Raw genomic sequence first — 25,722 nt, 5'->3', positions numbered from 1 at the left:
AGTGTTCTTTTCAGAATTTCACAAAATCATTCTAACGTTCAACCAAAAGAATAATTAAGCATGAACAGCAAATAAAATGTGGGGTTTTTTTTGTTTGTTTGTTTTTTGAGACTGAATTTCACTCTTGTTGCCCAGGCTGTAGTGCAATGGTGCAATCTCGGCTCACCGCAACCTCCGCCTCCGGGGTTCAAGCCATTCTTCTGCCTCAGCCTCCTGAGTAGCTGGGATTACAAGCATGCACAACTACACCCAGCTAATTTTATATTTTTAGTAGAGATGGGGGTTTCTCCATCTTGGTCAAGCTGGTCTCCAACTCCCAACCTCAGGTGATCAGCCTGCCTCAGCCTCCCAAAGTGCTGGGATTACAGACATGAACCACCATGCCCAGCAGCAAAGAAAATGTTGAACATGAAAAGGAATGATGAGACAGGGGCCTTGCCAGCTCTTAAATCATTTTTAAAAGCAAATATAAATAAGAGTATGGAACTGACAAAAGAACAAGTGTAAAAATGTACATATCAAGACATAGAAGAGATATTCTGAGATCACAGTACATATGAGAACTCTATGGTAAATAAAGCATCACAAATTAGCAGAGAATAAAAGTATTGGCCAGGCGCGGTGGCGCACACCTGTAATCCCAGCACTTTGGGAGGTCAAGGCAGGGGAATCAACTGAGGTCAGGAGTTCAAGACCAGATGAAAATGGCCAAAATGGTGAAACCTCATCTCTACTAAAAAATACAAAAACTAGCCAGGCATGGTGGTGGGAGCCTGTAATCCCAGCTACTCAGGAGGCTGAAGCAGGAGAATTGCTTGAACCTGGGAGGCAGAGGTTGCAGTAAGTCGAGATTGCACCACTGCACTCCAACCTGGGCAACAGAGTGAGATTCCCATCTCAAAAAAATATATATAATAACAATAAAAGTATTATTCAATACATTGTTCTGGGTTAACTGATTATTTAGAAAAAAATTAATCTAGAGATTTACCTCAAATCATAATCAAAATAACTTTTGATGGATAGACATAGTTAGATGTAAAATACATACACATTAAAATAAAATAAAGAAAAATCAGAAGCACATGAAAAAGTGTTCAATAACTTTATCAAGGGAATGCAAATTTAAATTACAATAAGCTACTACTGCACACCTAACAGAATGGCTAAAATAAAAATGTCTGACAACACCAAATGTTGACAAAACTTTGGAGCAACTGAATTCTCATGCATTGCTTGTGGGAGTGTAAAATGGTATAACTCCTTTGGAGAAAAGGCTGGTGGTTTCTTATAAAATGAAGTATACATCTATCCTATGGCCAGAAATTCCATCCATAGGTATTTAAGAAAAATGAAAGCATATGTCTATAAAAGGACTTTTACAAGAATGTTCACAGTTTCATTATTCATAATGGGACCAAACTGGGGACAGCCTGGTGTCTATCAATAGAGGAATGAATAAACAAACTGTCATATAGACATACTATAATGAAAGCTTACTTTTAGTAACAAAAAGACACAAATTCCTGAAGCTTACCAACACAGATGAATTTCAAGAACATTACGCTGTCAAAGAAACCTTATGCAAAAGAGTTCATGCTGTGTGACTCCATTCCACATAAAGGTCAAAAACAGACCAAACTAATGATGAAAAAACTAAAATTTGTGGTTGCCTATATAGGTAGTATGGGAGTGAGGACAGGCTGGGAGAGAACACGAGGAAGCTTTCCAGGATGATGGTAATTTTTATTTTTTAAAAAGGTCTGTAGATATGATTTACATAACACACTTATTTAAAGGGTACAATTCATTGTTTTTTCGTATCCTCATAGATATGTGCAACCATCACCTGAAAAAGTCATACCCTTTAAGTTCTATATCTTGAAAAGCATATGCATCTGTCATTTGTCAAAACTCACTGAATGATCTATTTAAGATTTGTGCATTTCCCTGTAATTACATAAAATATGGAAATTTTATCTTTAAAAGGCTGTTTTCTATTAGAAGAAAATATGAAATAGTTTTTAAAGTTCTATATGAGAAAAAGTCATTCTCCAGAAAAAAAAATTGACAGATTCGATTACTTTAAATCTTAAAATCTCTCTGTGCCAAAAATATATAAATATAACTTCCATTCAAATGTAAATGTCAAGCCAGGGAATTATTATTATTCAAAAAAAATAATAGGGAGGTCTTTGTTGATATATCTTATATATGTATAAAACATTTTAAATCACTGCAGATATTAAGATTCCAACAGATGTACAGGCAAAGGCTCTGAACAGAAGATTCATAAACAGAAAATAAACTAGTTAACAAACATGGAAAAAATTTCTTTGTGTTTATAGAAATTAAAATTACATCAAGAGCTACATATATCAAAGACTGTATGATTCATATATTATTTAGTTTATTTATTTTTGAGAAATATGTTGATTCTTTTTGAGGAAATATATTTAAAGTAAATAAGAATTGCCATGAACGTAGATTTAGCTACAATAATGTTTATTACAGTACTATTTACAATATTGATGAATCAGATATTACCCAAATATTTAACATAGAGTATTAGTAAGGTAAACTACAGTACAAAAATATTACATTAACTTGGGACTCTTGTACAATCATTAAAAATTATGTTGTAGAAGAAGAAGAATTCTTATGAGGTGGAAAGAATGAAGTGGGAAGATGTTTACATTTCAAATGAAAAGAAAAAAAAGCCAAAAAAAATGTATTGGTTCTGTTACACTAGCTCTTTCCCCTGCATCTCCACTGTGGACACACAGGCATTGAGCTTCTGTCTACCGTCTCCCTTCTCTTTTCCCCGTTTCCCTTTGGAAGCCATTCCTGTCTTTCATCCTAGTAAGAAGGAAATAGGCTCGCATTAGAAAAGTGGAAAAATGAAAACAAGAAAGATGTACAACTCTGTTCTGGTTAACTTTTTTATTGGGCAAAAAGTATTGCCATGATTAAAAATTCAAAGTCAGAAAGTGTATACGATGAAAAGTCTCTCTACCTCGTCCTAGGCTCTTTAATTAGTTTCTCTTATCTCCTTCCAGACATACTTTTTAGAAAGACATTTAGCAAAAGCAACAAACAAACAAATGAAACACAAGATAATAAAAAGAAAAGAAGGCAGGGAGGAAGAATATGGAGGGAGAGATGGGAAAAGAGGGAAAGAAGAAAGAGTAGAAGAAATAAAGAAAAGGGTACTAGGGGAAAAATTCAAATAAGTTTATTCTGTAACGGCTCTAAACAGCCAATGTTTATTTTAGAATATATGTTAAACATTTGGATCCTTCAGCAACCTGCTACTAACTTAAAAACACTATTAAATTAGTATTAAATTGTTTACAAGTATTTTTAAAATAAATAAACCAGGATCAGAAGTAAGGAGCCTTTTTACTTGAGATGCCTTAAGGAATAGTCGTCCACACCCAAATTAGGATGCCGGTCCAACAAACATTAATGAACTACAGTAACGACGGAGTTGGGGAGGTGAAATTACGACTGTATTGGACATGCAACTTTGAGAGAAAGAGAGCGGTGGAGGTTTAGACATTAGAAATGCCTGACCCTGCATTTACCCCATTGGAGAACTGGCCTAGGACAGAAATACCAAATGACAGTCACCAGGAGGACACACTAAATTTGCTTTCTGGCATCATCTTCAAATATTTGGGATGGGACCACAGATCCTGACTCTCCTTAACGGCCATTTTGGATTGATTTGCCGTGAATGGACTGGCTTAGATTTACTGCTTGAAGTAAGCCTAACAATAATTATTAATGGGTCCAGGATGAAGGGATCACTCAATACAAGTAGTCCACAAAAGCACACCTGAGCCTCTTAGTTCAGGGTAGGTCGATGTTTTTGGTGTGCTCTTTCTCCGGGGCTCCTTCTTTTTCCATGAGGGCGCAAATGTGGAGCATGCAAAGGATGTATACTCAAGGGACAAGGCTTAATAAAATTGTGTTGGTCATCAAAGACATTCTTAAGTAAACAGAAATACTTTTGTGTGTAATTCAGCTTGGTAGCCCCAAAATAATAACCAATTTGTTTATGAATAACTTATGTATAAGTGAATGTATAATTAGTTCACAATTTTTTTCTTAACACATTAAAAAAATTATTGACCACTCTCCATGAGAATGACACCTTGCTAGATGCAATAGCAAACCACAAGAGCAGAGCTCTGGCATTTATAGCTTTTATCTCATTCGTTAATTCTGCAAATACTTACTGAGCACCTTCTATGTGACAGCTCTAAGTTAGACACTGGGGCTACAGTAGTGGGCAGACCCTGTCCCTACCCTACAAAAGTTCAAGGCTCTTTTTCTGATGTAGGCAGAGAAAGTGTTATTAATATTCTCACTATGAGATGAGGAAATTGAGGCATTCCCATTCCAATATTCAGTTCTGGAACAGGACTGGAGCCCAGCTTTTCGCTCCTGAGGTCTAAATACTTGGCACACTGCACTCCATGTCTCTCAGAACTTTTCCCATAATAATGAGACAAAGGAGCTTTAAGAAGACATTCCCCAGTCCCCCTCTCCATGGGCTTCTGCCCCTGTCTTTAAAACTGGGGGAAATGGGTTTTGTCCTTGTTCCTGTTTTAGAAGCAGCAGCACAGCCTTAGAATATTATTATAATTATTAATACTGGTAACATCATAAAAAATAAATAATTTGCTAAAGTCTTTAAATCCACCTTTCCCTAGAGTTGGGTAAATGGAAAATAAGCTATAAAGACATTTTTTTCCCCATAAAAAGATCAGACATCAAGGCATTCAGATAACAATGCTAGATCTGAATTGGTTCTTAGGGAACTCTAAGTTCACCTGCCTTTCATGACATCTGAATCCTTTGCACAGAAACAGACACGAGACAGAAGGGTTGTTTTTCCTGAGAGCATTTTCTTATTCCTTCACTCATTGCAGCTGTTAGCAGCAGCTGGTTACTTGAGTGTGCTGAAATGCCCACTGCCGTGTAAACACTCTCTCTAACACCCTGCATTACTCATAGTTTGAAAATCACTTTGACTCCTGAAACATAATTATGTTAATGTCAGATGAGTCAGCAGGGGGACAACATGCTGCTCCTACGGCAGCTGCACCTCCTGCCAACCTCCGAACGTATCAGAGCCTGGGGCTTCAAAAAAAAAAAAAAAGAGAAAAGAAGGAAAGAAAGAAAAAGAAAACCCCTTTCTGTGGGTGGGAAGAGAAATTATATTTATGGCTCAAAGAACAGCTTCAAAGAAGTGGCCAATTTCACTTTCCCTGCAACATGAAAGGAAGAGTTAAGTAAAATCGCTACCCCTAGGTTAATCTGTTTATGTGAAGAATAAACAGGAATTTGGAAACTTTCTCTAGGGAATCTGTGACTTGCCCTCAGAGACGGTTCAAGACAAGTCACTCTGGTCACTGTTCAGTCGTGATCCATTAGTCGCCGTACGAGGAGTTTTCACTTTCCCAGGAAGTGATGCCAGGCAGTGCAGACGGTGCATCCTCTTGGGCACCAATGGGAACCAGGAGGTTGCTCAATTTTCAGGGGTCCCCAAACCCTGGATGGCTTCCCAGCACACGCTTTGCTCCGGCAGCATGACCCCCTCAGACAGTTTGCAGCCACTTCTGTGAGCTGTTTTCAGCGTCATTTATAACCTCTCAACTATTTTCCCTCCCTCGGCTGCTGGGGAAGGAACAAGAACTGAGTAGGACAGGGCTAGGGGTTTCTATGGCCTGGCTGACCATGACCTCCACCCCATCTATGCCCCTGGTCACAGTTCAACCTGCCAGTAACCCCAAACATCACCCCTCAGCCTGCCTTACTCCACCTGCCCTGTCCAAACTCAGGGTGTTGCTTTACATCCACATCGTGCCTCCGAAAAGGCTCTCAGCTTCCTTACCTCACTGATGTCTCACAAAAATCCATATTTTATAAATGGGAAAATTGAGTTTCAGAGAAGGGGTGTCTTTGTCCACGGTCGCACAACAAATGGCAGAGCCAGACACTCAAACTTGTGCCCTTTCTGGGCTGCCAACAACAGAACCACAGATCCACATTTAAAGGATGGAAGAGGACCAGTGGGGCTGGAAGAACCCCAAGTGCACACGTTTTTACAGATGAGAGGAATAACCAAAATCCAAAGAGAAACAGTGACTTGCCCAAGGTCACACAGCTTTTACTTGGCAGAACTAGCTGCCAAACAAGATCTCTTGACCCTCATTCCAGGGCTTTTCCTCTCTAACATCTTTACTCCCTCACTCTGGACTTATTCCGTTTAAGCACAGGAAGAACCAGCTCTCCCCATACCCAGCCTATATCCAGTTAACCTATCCATGTTACACTGCTGATACAAAGCATTCTATTCCCAAAACACAAGGGCCCCAGAAGAGGTAGGAAAGTCAAGAAGGAGAACACACTAGAAGGAAGGTGTTAACCAACTCCAATTGCTTCCTATTATGAATAATCAATGCCTTACATCGACTACAGCACTGACTAATGGTATCCCCAAATCACGGTTTCATCCAGGATGAGACCGAGACTACATCACTGCCTCACTGGGATGCCACAGGTCATCCCGCAGGTGTTATGTAACCTGAAGAGGGGTCAGTAAAAACCTTAATCCAACCTAGAGCTTCTGCAGCACTCTAACTCCTGGACTTTTTGATCCCTATCCCTCAGATCACTTCACTGAGTGCCATATGCACCGAACTGCTCACTTTCCCACCCCTCTTCCGGGTGTCATCCACCCAGCAGGGCCACAATGGGTACTCCCCCAGCTGGAGGCTTCCTGACCAAACACCTTTCTCCTGTAACATTTTTCCCACTTAGCCCCAAAGCCAGAGAAAAAGTCAAGACTCACATTTTGGGGCGAGGTGCTGAAAATCCTTAGGAAATGGCAGAGCATCCTATATAGAGGAGGATTTCTCTTCTTGTCACATCTTCCCATCTGATCCCATCCAATTTATCCTCAAGGCATGGTTGGTCAACTAAAGCTAACCCCACCTCTGCCCCCCAAAGCAACCAACAGCTGTTACTATATTGAGTGGCAATATGATGTCATATCATAGGTGACTAACCCACCAAGGCTTCCCTGCGAGCCATCATCTAAATATGACAGCCTTCCATCATCCTGACCTTTTCACGGGAGAAAGCTGAGTGAGGGGCTTGACACTGATCCGGGGCTCCAGTGCATGTCTGGCCTTCTGTAGCCAGCACCTCTGGGGACACACATGAGCAAATGAGGACACACAGGCCCCTCATGCACAGATTATTTTCTAGTAGAAGACACTTTCACCCAAAACAGCTTTCTTGCCCTGGCCTGACTTTGAAAATAGTAGCCATCAGAATAGATAAGAATCACAGTCATAGGGAGGAATGAGGAGGCCTGTATATATTTACCATGCTATATATCCAGGTGCTGGATTAGATTCTTTACATACAGTTTTGCATTTAGCTCTCAAAACACTCTGAGGAAGGCATTACAATCTCTGTAAAGTTAGAGAAACTAAGATTAGAGGGGTAAGTAACTTCCCCCAGGTTACAGGGCTTGGCTCAGATTCCAGCCCAAATCTGTGTAACGCTACAGTGGAATGAACTCTACAGAAAGGTGTTAGCACCTCACTTGGCTTTCTTAAACATCAACTTTATTGTGTAGAACAGTTTTAGATTGACAGCAAAATTAAGCGGAAAGTACTCAATTTCCCACAGACTTCCTCTTCCCACACTTGTATAGCCACTTCCTTTATCAATATCCCCCACCAGCTGGTACGTTTGTCACAATCAATTAACCTAATTAACAAATTATTCATACATGAAATCCATAGTTTACGCTGGGGTTCACTCTTGGTGTTGTACATTCTATGGGTTAGGGCAGATTTTTAAACACAAGAATCTACCATTATTGTATCCTACAGAATAGTTTCACTGCCCCAAAAACCCTCTGTGCTCCACCTGTTCATCATCCCCACTCCTCAACCCCTGGTAACCACTGATCTTTTTAGTTTCCATAGTTTTGCCTTTTCCAGAATGTCATATACAGTCATTCATCACTTAACAACAAGAATATGTTCTCAGAAATGTATCGTTAGGTGATTTCATTGTTGTGCCAACATCATAGAGTGTACTTACACAAACCTAGGTAGTGTAGCCTACCACACACCTAGGCTATATGGTATAACCTATTGCTCCAAGCTACAAACCTGTATGGCATGTTACTATTTTGAATACCGTAGGCAACTGTAACACAATGTTAGGTATTTATGTATCTAAACATATCTAAACATAAAAAAGTTAATAGGTTGGCTGGGTGCAGTGGCTCACACCTGTAATCCCAGCACTTTGGGAGGCTGAGGTGGGCGGATCACAAGGTAAGGAGTTCGAGACTGGCCTGGCCAACATGAAATCCCATCTCTCCTAAAAATACAAAAAATAGCTTCGCATGTTGGCAGGCATCTGTAATCCCAGCTACTTGGGAGACTGAGACAGGAGAATCACGAATCTGGGAGGTGGAGTTTACAGTGAGCTGAGATTGTGACATTGCACTCCAGCCTGGGCGACAGGGCAAGACTCTGTGTCAAAAAAAAATAACATTAATACGTTTCACTACTATGTTATGACAACTGTATCACTAGATGACAGGATTATTTGAGCTCCATTATATCTTTTTGCTTTTTTTTTTTTTTAATTTTTATTGTTGTTGTTTTGATACAGAGTCTCGCTCTGTCGCCTAGGCTGGAGGGCAATGGTGCAATCTCAGCTCACTGCAACCTCCATCTCCCAGGTTCAAGCTATTCTCCTGCCTCAGACTCCAAAGTAGCAGAGATTACAGGCACCTGCCACTATGATCAGCTAATATTTGTATTTTTAGTAGAGACAGGGTTTCACCATGTTGGCCAGGCTGGTCTTGAACTCCTGACCTCAAGTGAGCTGCCCGCTTTGGCCTCCCAAAGTGCTGGGATAACAGGTGTGAGCCACCACTCCTGGCCCATTATATCTTTTGGGACCACTGTTATATCTGCAGTTCATTATTGACTGAAACGTCATGTGGCACATGACTGTATGTCCATGTGTTTTCTATCCAATTACCACACAGGTTTACCTTTTTTTATTCCATCCATTCATACATCCAATATTTATTGAGCACTGAATAAATGGAATGAATGTTTGTGTCTCCTCCAAAATTGTATGTTGAAGCCCTAACTCGAAGTCTAATGGTATTTGGAGGTGCAGCCTTTGAGAGATCATTAGGTTTAGATTAGGTCATGAGGATGGTGCCCTCATGATGGAATTAGTGCCCTTAGAAGAAGAGGAAAAGATAGGAGAGCTCTCTCTCTTCACAGGCACAACACCAAGGAAAGGCCACGTGAGGACACAGCAAGAAGGCAGCTGTCTGTAACCCAGGGAGCCAGTCCTCACCAGACACTAATCTGCTAGCACCTTGATCTTGAATTCCCCAGGCTCCAGAACTGTAAGAAATAAATATCTGTTGTTTACACCACCCAGTCTATGGTATTTTGTTATAGCAGCCCAAATTGACTAAGACAAGCACCTACCATATGTTCATCTTAGATAACAAGTCCTTAGAGGACATTGAATCTGTTTAGGTAAGTCTCTGCGCAGAGTTGCACCCATTACAGCACCTCATTCCATTAATAAATGCTTCCCCTGCCCCTTATCTTCACTATGACACTTAAAAAAATTTCTGGCTGGGCGTGGTGGCTCACACCTGAAATCCCAGCACTTTGGGAGGCCAAGGCGGGCGGATCACCTGAGGTCCAGAGTTCGAGACCAGCCTAACCAACATGGAGAAATCCCATCTCCACTAAAAATACAACATTAGCCAGGCATGGTGGCACACGCCTGTAATCCCAGTTACTCGGGAGGCTGACGCATGAGAATAGCTTGAATCCGGGAGGCGGAGGCTGTGGTGAGTTGAGATCATGCCATTGCACTCCAGCCTGGGTAATAAGAGCAAAACTCCATATAAAAAAAAAAAAATCTTTAAAAATTGAGATGAGGTCTCACTATGTTGCCCAAGCTGGTCTCAAACTCCTGAGCTCAAGCAGTCCTCCTGCCTCGGCCTCCCAAAGTGCTGGGATTAAAGGCATGAGCCACTGCTCCCAGCCAAGAGATTCTTTTTGATTGGGGTTGGGGAGAGATGGGTGGGGAGATAAACAGAAAGCTAGTGAGTGGTTGAAAATATGAAGCCTGTGAGGCCATCTGCATGAATAATTATCATCAAACTGTAATATAATATTTGTTATGTGTAACAATACAGATATCAAATTATTGTGATGATTATTATTATAACAAACCATTATGCAGCACTTCCTGTGTTTTAGAATTTAAGAGTTTTTACATAAATGGTAAATCTACTTGTTGCCTGAAAAGGCTGTACAGGCTGAAATATAAATAGAATGAAAGTTTCAAATAAATTCCTGGAGGGCAGATCCAGAACAAGTTATTAAAGTGGAGTTAGAAATAATCAGGGTGCATTCCTAACCTATGAGAATGATGTCATGAAGGGCAAGTGCCATAATTCAGCCCAACCCATGGTAGTGTCTCCATTGGAGGCAGAGCTCATGGCCATTGCTAAGGAGTTACTATGGAACTGGATTCCACCAGGGACCCCCGAGCTTCCAGCAAGCAGGGAAACCCTTCCACCTCTGTCAGGGTGCAGACCATGTGTGTCTCGCTGCCCCATGGCTCTCCTTCCGCAAAAGTGGAGCTTTGCTTTGTGTCACACAATGAGTCACAGGCACAGTTGGACACTGACCCAGGATTCCTGTTCTTTTGCTTGCCAGGGCTGTTTGCCGGAGATCACAATCCTTCCACATTAGTGGCCAGTTACATTTATGGTTCTTAATGACATTTAATGGGGCTTCTGGGATAAAGAAATGATGGAGAGTAAAGACTGGAAGATAAAAAATTAAAATTGAAATGACAAACAAGATCTTTATTACTGAAGGTTTAAAAATGGCAATCCACTTCACTGTGTCATTCCACTGGGAAATGATTCCTGGGTCTGAGGAGGAACAGCTCACCTGTCTTCAAACAAGGTGGGAGGCAGAAGGAAAGAGGAAGTGGGAATAGCCAGTGGTTATCAGAAATCGTGTTCTCCAATTCTTCCCTATGATTTCATGTCTATATTTACTTCATATCATTTGTCTTCCCTTCCATCGTATATATGACATGTTCCCATTTGCCATGCACATTCATGCCCTTTGTCCTACCTGCATCTTATAACAGTGGTGTGTGTGTGATCCATGGAAAAGAAGCAGGCTGGAAGTCAAGTAACTAGAAATCTCTACCCCTAACAGGCCGTAGGACCCGGGGAGGCCACCTCACCTAGACCTTAGTTATAAAACAGGGGCTTGCCTGGTTGGCCTGGAGGTAGCATACCACTCTAAGTTTCCATGTGTGTGTGTGTCCACCCCGAATACAGAGGAAGAAGTTCCTGTCCCCACAGAACCCCCATGCCCCCACCCCCAACAATACCTGAGGCTGCCAGCAGTTTTTCTCTCCTGAGGAGCACACACAAGGTGTTTGGTCACAGGCACTAGGAAACCTGTAAGAACTGGAAGAGCAGTGGGCAATGCTTCTATCAGTATGAGGGGCAGGAGCTGGGGACACCAAGGAGAGAGCCTGCTGGTGGCTGGAGACTGGGGGCGGGTGGGGAGAGGAGTCAGCTCTAAACATCTCCCAGGAGTCAGCTGGAGGTGGAAGGTGCTTCTGGTACACCTGGCATGTGTAGCCTGAGGAAGGGGCTGCAATAGTTAGCCAAGGACCAGTAGTGATTGTCAGACGGTAACAGTGACAGTGGCTCACTCACTTTGCTTCATTTCCAGGACACAGTTACCATCACTTTGCTCAAAATTTTGCGAAGTAGTTGTTGTTTCTAATTTGTTTTTGGCACAATCATGCTGTTCCGATGGGAAACTTTATGTTGTTTTATGCTTGAGAGGGGACGATGATAGAGGAGATAACAAAGTGTTTCTTCTGCACTTGGGCACATCTGGTCGCTGGTAGGCCAGGTGAGGACTCTTTAAGTAGAATGGCCTCTCGAGTTTCCAGAAAGGAAACACAGAGTCAAGGGTGGGCCTGGCAGGGCTGGGATGGAGAGCCAAGTGGGGTGCCTAAGATGCAAAACTGAAGGCGGTGCTCATGGTCAGGCTCTGCAAGCACAGGGTGGGCACTTGATGCGATGCCTCCTCATACACCTTCCCGTGTCTGGGCCCTGAGGTCCGCCACCTCCATCTCTGGAGATCTGGTCTGGCGCGGGTTACCTGCTGAAAGGCACTGAGATTGTGTTACAAGTGGAAAAGCTGGGTCTAGGGGACTCACATGCACAGAATAAGACACACATTTCACAGCCCACCTTCATCACCAAAACCATGAACTTTGGAGCCTGATGACCTGGGACTGACTTCCATCTCGCCATTCATTAGCTGTGTGACCCAGCGAAACATGCTTAATCGCGTGCCTTGATTTCTATCCTCATCAGTAAAATGGGGAGGACAGTACCTACCTCAGAGAAGAGGATTAAACGACAGGAGGACGGAGGCTCATGAAAACACCTGGCACAGAGCAAACCTCAGTAAACTGTGAGTTCCCTGTAAGGCTGTCATGTTGTTTACAATGATGTGTTGGCCAAGGATCCTGGCCTCTGGAAACCTTCATTGGCAATATTAGCATGGTAGGAGGGTTTGGAGATCAGTCCACGAATTTACCACCCAAAGATATTAACTGGTTTCTGGTCACACCACTAATGACAGTTTAGACATAGTTGAAACAGTGATAAATGGGCCTAGTTGGCCGAAGTTGATGGATTCAAAAATAAATGTTTAAACTACAGCTTTTCTCTGACAGCAGAGGCATCAGACAGCAGAGACGCCATAAGGGAAGGGTTAGAGAGTCAAGGGCCATAGAAAACTCTTCCTGACACTTGCTTCAGGCTCAGAGGGCAACTGAGATGTCCATCTGGCTAACCAAGGAGGGCTTCCAGGAAGAGGTTCTGGGACTTCAAAGAGCCTCCAACTAGGCTCGGTTGTTCTACCGTGTTCATCATCATCTCAACAGTCAACTCTCTTTAAGTATAAAAGGGTACAAGATGGGTTCTGAGCCTGCAGGTGTGTGAGTGGAGTCATCTCCCCAGAAGTTTCACGATAGCAAGCCTGGTCCCTTTAAGGCATCGAAACTCAGAACATTCTATCAGCTGCCTCGGCCTCCCCGTGGCGCGCTTACGTCACCCTTCGGGGAAGCGCCTGACGTCAGCGCGTTCTTGGCGACTGGGGCGGGGCCGGTGAGTCACCCGGACCGCGCCCCTTGCTCCCCGCCCCCGCCCGGCCGCGGGCACGTGAGCGCGCGCCGCGCGGGTTGCTAATTTTAGCTCCAGCGGCTTCCCTGGGGTCCAGTGAGGTGAAGGCGGATAGAGGGGACGAGGCGGGCAAGGAGCGCGGCTTTCCTCGTCCATTCCTGCTCCGCCGTGGGTCTTCCTTGAGGACCGGGTCCAGCCCGAGGGGTGGGGGCCCACGGGCGACTCGAGGTGCTGGAAAGCGGGCGCTTACCGAGGCGAGAACCGAGGGGTCTCCCCGCGTGGAAACCCCTCCCCTCCCTCGGCCCTGGACACAGTCGGCGCTCAATAAATGAATCGAAGTTTCTTCCTGGACAGCGACCCTGGGCTTTTGGAAGAAAGCCAGAGGGGCAGGGTTCTGGAAGGTTCCCTGGCGGCTAGGGTGCGGTGCGGGCTGAAATCCGAGCAGGAGCGGGGCGCGGCCCTCGGGGACCAATTGTGGGGGACCCCGCCGCGGGAGTGGGGCAAGGGCGGGCCTGGACCCTTGGGGCCACCGCGTCAGTTGGTGGGGCCGTGGGAGGGACCATGCCCGCCCGCTGTGAAGGGCGGTGGCCCTTCTAGGGTCAGGCCAAGCTCAGAGGCCTGAAGGTCACCGGGTGAGGAGCCAGCGTGGGTGCCGCAGAAGCCAAGCGCCCCGTCCCGAGTCCTGCGCGAACCAGGATGACCTTCCAGGAACCAGATGAGAGCTGCATATTCAAGAAGCAGTGCCAGACACCTTGGGAAATCGACACTCTCCTGTCCTCGAGTGGGGGTGGGGGTCCTGGAAAGAAGCTGTGTCAGCGTAAAGTGAACTGCAGTTTTGACTTTGCAGAGGGATCCGCCGTGTCACAGTGACCCGCATTCCTGTCATTGGTGTGGTGTGTTTCACAGTCACTGCCTCCCTAGGTAGACTGTAAAACGGCGTTCTTCGTAGAGCCTTTGACCTCCTCATAAGATTATGTTGGAAATTACATGATAGTAAACATAATGATAAACGGGGAATGTTAAATGTTAGTATGGGAACATTTTCTAATGGTTGCATCCTTAAAATTTTCTATTTCAAGTTTTTGAAGGCTATAACCTTAAAAAAAAAGCTGACCGTAGAAAAATGGTGGAAAGAGTTGTGGAATAAAGGTGGCTTTATTTATGACATGAATAAATGACAGAAATTGGTATGTGTCATTTTCCTTTGTTTTCCAAAAATATCACATTGGCCTTTGTAAATTGGAAGTTTTTCAGGTGTCAGTGTGGAACCTGCAAGATTTTTAGGGCTTTATATCCATCTTAAAACTGGTTTTAAAGGATTGGCAGTTACAATCTAATACTGGTATTTGTAACAAATACGTCCAGAGGTAGGCATACTGGTTTTTTTATATTGTTATATAGCAACAAAGGTCTCTTTGTCCTAATTTTTAGGACAAAGTTGCAACCACATTTGCCTCAATGTAATGCTTATAGGAGGAGGGTCTTAAATTGATTTGAAAGCAGGTTGTATTAGGGTTTTCCAGAGAAACAGTACCAACAGGATATACAGGCATGACTTATTTTATTGTGTCTCACTTTATTGCACTTTGCAGATAATGTGTTATTTACAAATGGGTACCGTTGGTACCGTTTTTTCCAGCAGCGTGTGCTCACTTTATGTCCCTGTCGGCATGTTTTTAGCAAGAAAATATATTTAAATGAAGGTATGTACTTTTTAAAGACATAATGCTATTGCGCACTTAAGACTACAGTGTAGTATAAACAACATATATGTACTGAGAAACCAAAATATTTGTGTGGATCCCTTTATTGTGATATTTACTTTACTGCAGTAGTCTTGAACCAAACCTGCAGTATCTCTGAGGCACACCAGTGTGTGTATTTATATGATTTATTATAAGGAATTGACTTAAGCAATGATGGAGGCGGGCAAGTCCCAAGATCTGCAAGGTAAGCAAGCTTGAGACCTAGGAGAGCTGACGGTGTAGTTCTAGTCCAAGTCCAAAGGCAGAAAAAATCCCGTGTCACAGTTAAAAAGTAGGAAAAATTCTCTCACTCTGGGGAGGGCCAACCTTTTCATTCTATTCAGGCCTTTAAATGGTTGGATAAAGCCCACCTACGTTATAGAAGGCACTCTGCTTTATTCTATCAATTGAAATGTTAATCTCATCCCAAAACACCCTTACGAAGATACCCCAGAATAATGTTTGACCAAAATATCTGGGCACCCCATAATCCAGTCAAGTTGGACACAGAATTAACCGTCACACTGACCTGTCTGATTTCCAAAGATCTTGGCTGTAAAATTGTGACTTTGGTCTCTAAGGCAATTATGAGGGTGAGTTTTTCGTAAATGGTTTCTTGGATGTTATTTGCTTCTATTGAAACCTTAAGAGGACCCATCATTTAATTACCTCTTCCTATGTTCTTGATAGTCTTTATTTTTAAAATCTAGTTCAGTTGAATGTAATAATTTCTTTCACCTTTTTTAGAAGCTGAGCTACAATTATGTTTTAGGAAGCTGGTTGATCCATCAAGTAATCTATCAAGTAATGTTGATCTATCAAGCAAGTTAATCTATCAAGTAATGAAGCTAGCTGGTATTAAATAATTCTTTGTTTTTAACTATTAAATATAGGGCTTTCGGTATATAATATAAGCAGCATTATGGTAATATTCTGGAAGTTTAAATCATTGCAATGATTAACAGCATTAGAGTGTTATTTTGTGTTTGAGATATTTTTAAAGATAGCATTGCTTCAGCAACATTGTAGTCATAATAAATATTTTGCAGTCTAAATCCTTATTTTTAAAAATCTCATAACTTTTTATATCCTATTTAAAAGTATTTATATTGATATATTGGATTGGATTATTAGCTTTATAAATAAATACAATCATTGGACCTCTGTCAGTCCTGAAAACAAAACTTGTTTTGCACCTAAATTGTATATTTTATTTTATTTTATTTTTAGCTGAGTAGTTAAGATTTCAGGCCTTTTTAAAAAGTCATGTTTAGTCAGGTATAATTTACATGCAGTAAAATTCACCCTTTTAGGTTTAAAGTTCTGGAATTTTGACAAACATAGTAATGTAATCATTACCACAATCAAGACAAAACATTTCCATCACCCCAGGAAGTTCACTCGTGCTTCCTTGCAGTCAATCCCATTCCTGAAAATAAAATTTTAAATAAAATTAATAAATAAAACTTTCTAAAAAACATATCTGGTTCATGCCACTCTCTGTCACCATCATAAATTGACTTATTTGTTCTCCATATGGAATTCACAAGTCATAGCATCACATCAGTTGAATAATTCTTTATATTCTTGCTGATCTAGTCAAAGTGAGATCATTCAATGCTCAATGGATGGCTGCATAGAAACGTTTAAGACTTGAGAGGATACAGCACACCGGGGGGACTATCATGATGACTATTAGATAGGATTTGGTATTTAGAATAATACCAAAAAACTGCAGCGTGTTCCTTAACAGGAGCTCCAAGGGACCAAATTGATTCAAATCAAACAAGTCAAAGCTTAGGTAAGTAATATTGGCAGTTCAACAGTATTTGAATCCAGTTGGCCATAATCCTTATTCAAAGTGTGATGGTGGCCGGGCGCGGTGGCTCACGCCTGTAATCCCAGCACTTTGGGAGGCCGAGGTGGGCGCATCACGAGGTCAGAAGATCCAGACCATCCTGGCGAACACGGTGAAACCCCGTCTCTACTAAAAATACAAAAAATTAGCCCGGCGTGGTGGCGGGCACCTGTAGTCCCAGTTACTCCGGAGGCTGAGGCAGGAGAATGGCGTGAACTGGGGAGGCGGAGCTTGCAGTGAGCCGAGATCGCGCCACTGCACTCCAGCCTGGGGGACAGAGCGAGACTCCGTCTCAAAAAAATTAAAAAATTAAAAAAAAAAACAACAAAGTGTGATGGAAATTAAGGACCACAGCTTGCTATAGAATGATCTGATTTAAATAAGTATCCAGTTTTGTCATTAATTTAATAACACAAGCCATAGTAACCTGGAGACCAACTAGAAGAACATAAAGATTAGAAACCTGCAACCTCTGCCTCCCGGGTTTAAGCCAAGCTTGCCATCCACCACTCAGGATTCCTGCAAACCAACTGTTAGCTGCTGCCCTGGACACAGCATTTGTTCCTTTCCCTTAAGAAATTTCCTTCATGTATTTGATGGTAGTGTCTGAAGAAACAGCAGTTTCAGTCAGCTTTGTTTTTAGTTAAGCTTCCTCTACTAACAAAATTAGGGGAGAGATAGGCACAATATTCAGTTTTGTCAATGCTATATACAAGCCTCCAAGTTGAGCAAAAAGGAGCTCTAAAGCCACATGATGTTCCAGTAAATATTTTTTCTTAAAACATATATGCTGGCCGGGCGCAGTGGCTCACACCTGTAATCCCAGCACTTTGGGAGGCTAAGGCGGATGGATCACAAGGTCAGGACTTCAAGACCAGCCTGGCCAAGATGGTGAACCCCGTCTCTACTAGAAATACAAAAATTAGCCAGGCGTGATGGCACGCACCTGTAATCCCAGCTACTGGGGAGGCTGAGGCAGAGAACTGCTTAAACCCTGGAGGCAGAGGTTGCAGTGAGCCAAGATGGCACCACTGTACTGCAGCCTGGGTGACTCCATCTCAGAAAAAGAAAAAAAACAAAAAACAAAAAACATATATGTGTGCTATCATCCACCTTTCAAAGGATGACTTCTGCCCATTTGAACCTCTGGGAGTTCTGGTTAACCACAAAGTCCAGGATTTTCCCCCAATTTATGGATTAGTTTCAAATTCCATATGACTGATGCGCTACTACTGCCAAGAGTGGGCCCTCAGGAACCCCACTGAAATCATTCCTCAGTGGAAACTAGCTTATCTTCATAAGCCTAAGAGTTGCTCTGGTTTTTTGCTAGAGCATAAGCCTTACCTAAAGCCATCCATAGATTACGGTTCCATGGATTTTCCTGTAAGGAAAAGGAAGTAGTTAGGACATAAGGAAACAGGGGAGAAAGGAAAAAGATCACAGTAAACAATTGCCAGCTGAGAATAACAAGACTTCAAATGTTCATGGTTAAAGATCTGATGAGAGTTCATTATGATGATAACACAATTGAGAAGAAAATTTGGTTATTTCTGTTGCATGCAACCAGAATTATGACTGATAATGTTATACCAGCCTATCAAATTTCTATGAATTTCATATAATTTCTGAAACATATTAATAACACATTCACACAAATATAATCCAAAGAAGGTTAGCATTACTTATTATTTGGTAATGCTTCCCATATAATTTAATATACCAAGTAAGCCCAATTAGCTCAATATTTCTCTTTTCATAAGGAGAAAATCAACTTACAAAGGGCAGATTAACGGGAGAAAAAGCATACAAACTTATTAGCATGCATAGGGGAACTATCACAGAGTGATTATGCCACCACGCAATGGGGCACAGATGCTTGTATATACCCTTCTTCTTAGGAGAAAGGGAGGTAGGGGAAGTGTGGATGATTTTAGGGTAGCAGTAAATGAATTATGAATTTTGGGGAATTCAATAGGCATGAAGAACATACAATGGCCTGAGACAAAGTCTGTTGGGCCTGCAGAGCAGACAATGGTTTGTGACAAAAGTCTGTCCAGATTTGTTGACAAACTTCAGTTTTTCTTCCTGTGATATGAGTTCGGTTACTGAAAACTCAGGGAAGGGACCACAGGTAATTGTTTTCTTCTTTGGTGGGTCCAGACTTTAGGCCAATCAGGGAACTTCAGAGAACAGATTCGCCCTGTGCTCTGGGAGAGCGAGTGCAGAGAGGGTTGGGGGCATGTCAGAGAGACCCTGAGAGGCTTCATCTGAAGTTCAGCATGTTAAAGTGCCATACTTTAGGATGTTGGTTTCTGAACCCCAGCACCATTGAAGGAGTTCAGGAAATGCCATCCCAAAATATGTATATTGGTATATATATATATATATATATATATATATTTTTTTTTTTTTTTTTTTTTGGTATATTGATTACTTTTAGCTAAAGGCACTTGAAAAACTGCAAAACAGAGAGGTTCTCTGAGTTTCCCTCCATCTGCCTAAAGACACATGCTACAAGATGAAGTCAGTTGTCACCAAATCTCTGAAGATTAACTCTTATCACAGAAGAGGAGGCCAGAAGTCCACCACACCCAGACCCTGTCACAAACCATCGTCTATTCATCTAAGGACTCATTCATCTTTCCCCAAAACCAGTGACTCTGAAGATCTTTCTTTTCTTTACCCGCTGGTCATTTTACCCATTCCAGTAGCGGAGATGAGTCAAGGGACCCTTGCCCTTTTCTTTCTTTTCTTTTCTTTTCTTTTTTCTTTTCTTTTCTTTCTTTCTTTTCTTTCTTTCTCTTTCTTTCTTTCTTTCTTTCTTTCTTTCTTTCTTTCTTTCTTTCTTTCTTTCTTTTCTTTCTCTCTCTCTTTCTTTCTTTTTCTTTCTTTCTCTCTCTCTTTCTCTTTCTTTCGTTTGTTCCAAACAGTTTTGCTCTTGTCACCTAGGCTGGAGTGCAATGGTGTGATTTGGGCTCACTGCAACCTCCGCCACCCAGGTTCAAGGGATTCTCCTGCCTCAGCCTCCCACATAGCTGGGATTACAGGCGCCTGCCCTCATGCCTGGCTATTTTTTGTATTTTTGTATTTTTTTTTTTTTTTTTTGAGACGGAATCTCGCTCTGTCGCCCGGGCTGGAGTGCAGTGGCCGGATCTCAGCTCACTGCAAGCTCCACCTCCTGGGTTCACGCCATTCTCCTGCCTCAGCCTCCCCAGTAGCTGGGACTACAGGCGCCCGCCACCTCGCCCGGCTAGTTTTTTGTATTTTTTAGTAGAGACGGGGTTTCATCTTGTTGGCCAGGCTGGTCTTGAACTCCTGAACTCAAGCAATCCACCCATCTCCACCTCCCAAAGTACTGAGATTATAGGCATGAGCTACCAGGGCCTGGCCCTTCTTGATTGGCCCTTTTCTTGATTGGCCTGCCTGATTATTGCCCTACGCGATTATTAGCTAGGCTGCTCATTGCAATCTCCGTCTTTGCCTTTTATAATAAAATTTCTCCACACTGTGGCAAACAGAGCAGACTGAGTTTGGGGCTCCCTCTCTGCCAACCTTGGTTTGGCAGTGACTGTCTTCCTCTACCTAAGGTCACGCTACCCACACAACTATAGCTCGCTCTGGCTTCTGAGAAGAGCTCTTTCTCCTGGCCTTTTCAGACCTGGGGGTGGAAAGGCTTCTTGTTCTAAGGACTCCCTGGCTGTTCCACCATATATAGTCGGTTTTCCTTAGCCCTAGCCTCACGTTTGTAAACAGTCACTTAATTGAATCATTTAAATCACACTTGAGGAGTTTGCTCTTGTAAGCAGGGCCTAAAGCACTCTTTTCCCGTCCATGTCTATCATTCCACAGAAAAAGTTTCATTAGGGACCATGGAGCAATAAAAAGCACTTTTATGTTTGGTTTGGTTTGATTTTAAAACTATTAGGTTGGTGCAAAAGTAATTGCAACAGTAATTTTGCCATTGAGAGTAATGGCAAAAACCGCAATTACTTTTGCACCTACCTAATAATAAATGTCTAAATTCACTAGTTGAAAAGCTAAAAGTAGTGCTCGCTTTGGCAGCACGTATAGTAAAATTGGAACAATACAGAGAAGGATGAGCAAATTCGAGGAAACTAAAAGTAAAAAGTATAAAATGTAGCAACTATGAAAAAAGAGAATACTTCAAGTCCTTACTGTGGCCATGAAAGTGGGGAAGAGAGAAAAGAGACAAAGCAAATATGAAGGGGAAAGTGACACTTCCATAAAGGTAAAGAGAGAGGAAAGGGGATAACAATAACCCCAAGACAGAAGCACCCAGGCTTTGGAGTGTTAATTAAATGATTTAACTGTACCTTGCTCTCATCACTCTGAAATGCCAGTTCTTTATCTTTTTACCCTCAAAATCTTCAGGAATTACCTTTAAATAGAATACCACAGCTGCCCCTGGTAGAGGAGAGAAGAATTGCCTTTTGGAATGGAGATGCAGGTTACTGAAACTGGCCTGTGGGCTCAAGGGGAATAATCACTCTCTGATTTTTCTTTTGGGTAAATACAGGTTTTCATATATTGGATTTTCTCAGAGTGAGAAAAGAAAGAGTGACAATGAAGAAAAATGAAACAAGATGGAGAAATTGAGCAAGAAAATTGTTTTTTGAACCAATGATGAATGAATGAGTAAATTGTGAGGACAAAACACCAAAAAATAGTAACATCATCCTACAACCTACAATATATGCCATTTTGTCATATGTCACTCATAATAAAAAGAGAAAAGGGACAGGTGTAGTGGCTCACACCTGTAATCCCAGCATTTTGGGAGGCTATGGTGAGAGACTCTCTTAAGGCTAGGAGTTCAAGGCCAGCCTGGGCAAAATAGCAAGACCCTGTTTCTACAAAAAAAAAAAAAAAAAGAGGCTGGGCGAGATGGCTCATGCCTGTAATCCCAGCACTTTGGGAGGCCGAGACGGGTGATCACGAGGTCAGGAGATGGAGACCACGGTGAAACCCTGTCTCTACTAAAAAAAATACAAAAATTTAGCCAGGCGAGGTGGCGGGCGCCTGTAGTCCCAGCTACTCGGGAGGCTGAGGCAGGAGAATGGCGTGAACCCAGGAGGCAGAGCTTGCAGTGAGCCGAGATTGCGCCACTGCACTCCAGCCTGGGGAACAGAGCGAGACTCCATCTCAAAAAAAAAAAAAAAAAAAAAAATATATATATATATATATATAATTTTCATTTGTTTGAACCTTATATTTTCAGCATCCAGAATCTCTCAAATTCTGTGCTATGTAAAAAATACCACCTAATAGAGCAATTAGTTAACTTGTATGTAAATCTATAGCCATAGGATATTAATAGCAAAAAAACGGACTCATTGCCTTCCACAATTCCATCAATATTTAAAAGTATATACTAATGCTTCAATTTAACTGGCTAAAGACTCTTGTATATATTTATGTCATCTAATTATGGGGAGAACCAATATTACTCCTTGTTTGACTGACTTAGTTTCTCAGTGTTAAATTCATTTTGTGGATGGAATAGAAACAAAATATTCTAAAACATTTTAGAAACTGGAAATTTGAAGAATTGCTAAGTACAATGTTTAAAAAGGTTTTGCTTTCTAAAAATCAACTGTCCAGTTAGCTGTACTTTTAGCATATGACACCAAATCTGCTTGTTGCCTGACTTACTTATATCTTCCTCTAGACTGTGAGCATCCTGAATGGGAAATTATGTCTTTTCATATTTGAATACTTTGTGCTTAAGAAGCAGAAAGCACTCAGTAAATTCTTGTTGAGTGGATTTGACTAGCAAATCACTACAAAAGGTGAATTATAATCAGCAGTATTTTGAAATGAATCAAATAAGACTCTCTACTCTTATCCTTTCTCCTACACTCTCTATTTTATACCCAATAGGCATGGTCTGTTTCTGTCTATATGGTGTGCGTGTGTGTGTGTGTGTGTGTGTGTGTGTGTGTGATGTGAATGTTTCAATGCCACCCTTACAGTCTTGGATCAGAAAGATTTAAGGGACAGCCATGATTTTCCCACTTCTAAAATAAGTGTTTTCACATAATTTAGATGTACGTTAAACACTTTTCTCACGTAAAGATATGTGATTCTGATTCCTTTGTGTTAGATGTGTAATTTCATACAATTAGAAGAGAGAAAAGATGAACATAAAGTCATTGTTTTAAAGAGAGTGTTGCCATGGGATGGAGTAAACATCAGATGACTGGAAATAAATGCTCTGTGCGGGGAAGTTCAGTAGTACAACCCAGGCACTGATTGGGGAGATCTGGATTCTAATCCCATGCTCCTCTGACTTGCTGTGAGAGCTAGACTAGCCTCTGGGTGCGTGTTTGTTTCTTCATCTGTAAAATGAAGATGCTTCATGACCTTTAAGATTCCTTCCACTTCTATAGTTCTATGCTTTGAATGACTTTTAAATAACAGACCACTTGAATTGCCAAAATTTAGGCCTTAAGTCTTTTTTTTTTTCTCTGCTCTATTGTGCCTTCAGTAAATCATTATGATGCAAACGTGAGTTTTTCAGAATTTCCATTTTTCAGATGGGAGTCTGAGCCGCCTGACTTTGAGTCATGTGATAGATTGCCTAACCTCATCTAAGGCAGTTAGCTCCCTTGGAGGAGGAAAACAAGCTAGACTCCTCAGGACAAAAGAGCTTATTCTACATCACTGCAATGCTGCTCAATCTGTTATTCACTAATTTTTTTAGATCAAATTGAGTAATTTCACTTTTCAGATTTTCCTCCTGCCTGTCTTATATTCAAACAAACCAATGTTTTTTTGGAACAAATGCAATGTAAAAATCACTGTTCACGCTTTCTGGTATTCCAAACTCCTTCCATAATTCCTTTTATTCTCCTCAAGTGGCTCCCAACTTTTGTTCCCTTTCCAACATTAGAGCATACTCCTGGATTCTTGATGTTTACCCACCTCTTTTCTATCCTGAACACTGGATCTCCACTCCTTCCATCAGCATTTTAAAGGCTTTGAGGTACAGACACCCCTAGGTAAAACACAAGGACACCAAACATTGCAAAATGACAAAGATACTTGTAAAACTTTCTTCTCTAAATGAAAATTTAAAACTTGTCTCCTTTGAGCAGCATATACTACCTGATTTATAACCATCATCTAACACCATTACATACCATACTTTAATTTTTAAGATAAACAATAAATACAAGTCAGAATTACATTAGAAACAAAAAGGATTAAAAGAGTACCAGATTGAAAGCAAAGATTTGGTTTTGGTACAGGCTCTGCCACTTGAACCAAGCAATCTGTAAGAGCCATCCCCTCAGAAAGTCTGTGATTCTGTGACTTTCTACGTCTGTGTCTACGCATGAATGATAGAATCCTCCAGAATCACGATACATATCCAGGTGACTCTTCTGTTAAAGAAAGGGAGGAAGGAAACTAATATTTTTGAGAGCAGAATGCACCCCATATCTGGTGTTGATCATGATACAGAATTATCTCATTTAGGTGTTTGTTTTGTCTTGTTTTTTGAGACGTCCCCCAGCTTGGAGTGCAGTGGCACGATCTTGGCTCACTGCAACCCCTACCTCCTGGGTTCAAGCAATTCTCCTGCCTTAGCCTCCCGTGTAGCTGGAATTACAGGTACATGCCACCATGCCCAGCTAATTTTTGTATGTTTGGTCGAGATGAGGTTTCACCGTGTTGGTCAGGCTGGTCTTGAACTCCTGACCTCAAGTGATCTGCCCTCCTCGGTCTCCCAAAGTGCTGAGATTACAGACATGAGCCTCTGCACCTGGCCTCATTAGTTTTTTTTTTTAAAGAACTTTAGCAGATAAGCCTGTTCCCTGTGTGATGACATACAAATATCTTCAAGATGAATTGTTTTTAAAAATGGTAAGATACATATAAGCATCCATGACATAATCTCATTAATGAAAAAAAAATTAGGTCTTGCATATGCCTAGAAAATTCTGGAAAGCTACACAAGAAAATATTAATAGTAGTTAGCTCTGATAAATATTATTGGGGGTTAGGAATAAAAAGAAGATTTTTACTTTTTCATTTTATATTCTTTTGCACTTTTTAGAAAAACCCAGGGCAGGCACTAACCTTGTTCTTATATCTGCTTTAGGAGAAAGGAAAGAAGAGGAGGCTTTGAAGATCTAAGAAAATCAGTATTCGTAGTGTAACTTATTTTATTGTTTTCTTCATCTGTGATGAGAATGATATTAAAGTATAAGAAAATACATTTGCCTAACTGTAGATAAACTCATAAAGTTTTCTTTTACAGGAATAAGTGGGGAGATACTAAGTTGTCTTTGCGCTGTCTTTGGAATGTAATGTTCAATTTTTTGGTTAATGTAGCTCAGAGATAAATGAAAGTGGATGAAATAAAGACTTGTGTGTAGGATGTGATGCAATTACAATCATACTTCGCTTAATGACAGGGTTATGTTCTGAGAAATGCATCATTAGGCAACTTTGTCATGAAGTATCCTAGAGTGTATTTACACAAACCTAGATGGTATAGCTTACTACACACCTAGGCTATATGGTATAGCTTATTGCTTCTAGTCTACAAACCTGCATGACATGTTGCTGTATGTCTTCTGAAAAGGAGTTTAGATAACCTCTAAACAAGGTATTTGATTCAGATATAATCACAATTGTGAAGGGACATTACAACAGAATTTTACTATTCTCTAGAAAATAGCTGATACGCACATATGTAGGGAACTTGGAAGTATTAGTTGCCAAGATCTAACTAGGGCAAGGCTGCAGTTACTGATGGTCTTCCACACCAC

The 25,722-nt window shown here is 41.5% G+C and overlaps 1 long non-coding RNA gene across 1 annotated transcript; it reads right to left on the bottom strand.

Moving 5' to 3' along the window:
* Positions 1–10,945: 10,945 nt before the first annotated feature.
* Positions 10,946–23,941, bottom strand: LOC106993679 (uncharacterized). Its single transcript, XR_001439970.3, has 3 exons — positions 23,870–23,941; positions 18,269–18,305; positions 10,946–16,495 (listed from the first exon to the last, which is right to left on the bottom strand). It is a non-coding gene; the product is annotated as an uncharacterized LOC106993679 (long non-coding RNA).
* Between the last annotated feature and the right edge of the window lie 1,781 nt (positions 23,942–25,722).

This window comes from Macaca mulatta, chromosome 1, assembly GCF_049350105.2.
Source record: "Macaca mulatta isolate MMU2019108-1 chromosome 1, T2T-MMU8v2.0, whole genome shotgun sequence".
NCBI classification, from domain to species: domain Eukaryota; kingdom Metazoa; phylum Chordata; class Mammalia; order Primates; family Cercopithecidae; genus Macaca; species Macaca mulatta.
This window is presented reverse-complemented; position numbering and strand designations above follow the sequence as displayed.